The sequence below is a fragment of the Perca fluviatilis genome, chromosome 7, assembly GCF_010015445.1.
Source record: "Perca fluviatilis chromosome 7, GENO_Pfluv_1.0, whole genome shotgun sequence".
NCBI classification, from domain to species: Eukaryota; Metazoa; Chordata; class Actinopteri; order Perciformes; family Percidae; genus Perca; species Perca fluviatilis.
Window position 1 is genome coordinate 32374188 of NC_053118.1, and position 2728 is coordinate 32376915.

The window sequence follows — 2728 nt, forward strand, 5'->3', positions numbered from 1 at the left end:
CACTGAAGTGTTTGTTTTTATGAAATTTCGGGGGCTGTAGTAGGAAAGGTTCCTGCTTTTATCCCAGCCTCTGATTCTGGGGTTACTGATGTGTGCTACACCTTTATCGGGCTACCTCCATTTTCCAAACTGCTTGAATTTTGGATGAGAATACTGACTCTGTTCTGCACAGGCTGTCATTAGCTGACGTCATGTTTACATTGGCTGTTTTTATAAATTGTGCCCTTTTAGAGATTTTTTCTTTTTAAATAACCGTTTACTGTAACTGATTCAACTTTTGACTCCTGCATTTTTGTTTTGGCCACAAATAATGACAAAACTCTTTTTAAAACATGCCCCTATGAGCTGATAATACATAAGCAGAGTCTCCAATTAAAACAGTTTATATCATTGTGATTAATTTCTTTTCAGCCATTAGAATATATATATATATATATATATATATATATATATATATATATATATATATATATATATATATATATAATTTAAAAAAAGTTTTAAAAAATGTAGCATTTAAAAAAAGGTAAAATGGCACCAGAAGTCCATCAGAAACAATTGGTTTTCTATAACAGGCACAAACTGGGACATCTGTCCTTTAGTGCTACCATCCTAATCAAATACATTATATCTGTGCGAGGAATTATGTTTCTGATAGATCTATCTATCTATATTCTAATGGCTGAAAAGAAATTAATCAATTTGAATTTCGACAGGTGCTGGACCAAACAAGAAACATCAAGGCAGAAAGAAATAGAATTTGCACACAGTTTCTGTGCTCCCACAATCATTTTTTTATCTACCGTTACTGTGCAGTTTTGATTAATCATACATCTTAATGAGGCATAAAACATTTAATTTCACATGATATACATATCTCCAAACGATGCCAATAAGCAGCAGGTATCTGTCTTATAGACAGTTTGCTACACCCCCAGGGAAACTGTTTACTCTATTCCGAACAACTGGAGGGTGAAGCGATATATGTTGCTTATTGTGATTGCTTTCAGATCTGTATATATCTTTGTATTGCTTTGAGATCTGTGTATATATGTATGCTTGTGGAAATGCTTTGCGCCTGATAGATATGTTTGATTGAAATGTTGCACATGAACAGAGCAGATTCTATTTATTTATGCTTCAAAACGCTGATATAAAGTAAATTGGTTGGTTTAAAATTCAGGGGGCAGAGCCAAAGAATACACTGGTATGGTACTGTTTAAATCTATAATTCAGCAAATGGTTTCCATTGTGCACAAAACAAGCATCTGGAAATGGTGGTTTTCAGTGTCATTTACTTAGGACTGCATGTCACAGAAACCAGGCTTGTGACCTGCTTGGCATTGTAGCCTGTTAATTTATTAGCTTGTTTTCTGTTGTAAACGGTAGTCGAGAACGCTTTAGAAACAGGAAAATTTGTAGTTTTTTTGTTGTTGTTTTTTACTTATGTTTTCTAGCAATGTGAATTTGATTTAAAGCAAAAGGTGGACGTTTTGGGAAATCTGCTTAACGTTTTTCGCTTTCTGGCAGGGAGATTTGAATAAGAAGGTCGATGCCACGCAGTTTAATATTAGCTAAACCAACGGTTAACTTAAAGCTAGCATCCGTTTAGCTAACGTTAGCTAGCTAGGTTACACGAAGACTGGAAATGGGGAAACGGCTAGCTAACGTTAGCCTGGCTCTCTCAGATGCTAACCAAATGTACTCACCAGCAACTCAAAGCTCACCAGCTCACTAATTAACACGTTGGTTGTATCTTTATTTTATTTTTTTACCAATTAATTAAACAATATCACTTATTTCCTTTGCTTTGTTGACTAATGAGCTGCTGTAACAAGTGAATTTCCACGGAGTGGGATCAATAAAGTTTATCTTATCTTATATCATAGATATATACACATATCTATTATCGTATATAATGTGTTAATTAGTTAGCTAGCTAGCTTAAGAAGTGCTGGTGACTGTGCCAGGCTGGTTGTTCTCCCGTTTCCGCTCTTTGTGCTAAACTAACCTGCTGCTGGCAGTAACTTTATATCTTTTATAAGCGTGGTATCTCCTCGTCTAACAGTTCACCAGTCAGCTAATTAAAAGTATTTCCCAAAATGTCTAGCTATTCCTTTAAAGATGGGTGGTGTGGCAATTTCACTTGAATTTTAGCTTCTTTTGAATGTTTTTGGACTTGGCCTTGTAACAATCCATTTCCAACACTACTTTGTCAGTTAATATGATTCTGCCCAATTTATTTGAGTAAACCATGCTCGTTAACTGCTGCTTCCAAACATACCTTTTCATCCTGTTGCTTTCTTTCACCCGGCTGTCAGCGTACCATATCAAAAGTCTGTGGATGCAGCCGTGACATCCTCCTGTCCTTTTGACTTGGTAAAGGACCATGTCCTATGGCTGCATCCTTACAATAACGGCAGAGCTCTGAAATGAACGCTTTGTGGTCCACATCTGATCCTCCACCTCCTGCCTAAACGAGTAGAAATCAGATGTATCATTTCATTTCTTTCTGTTTAGACAGCTGTCAGGAAAATCAGAGGTGTGGCAGAAAAAAACAACTAACATTTAGGTTTATTTAACCCCCAGGTCTCCTCCCTTTATTGGCAGGCTACAATCTACACAGGCTGTAGTAGTGGAGGTTATTTAATTTACTATTTTTTAACACACAAAAAAAGCGCAGACTTTGTACTAATTTTCAAATAAAGAGGCTTTGATACCACAACAG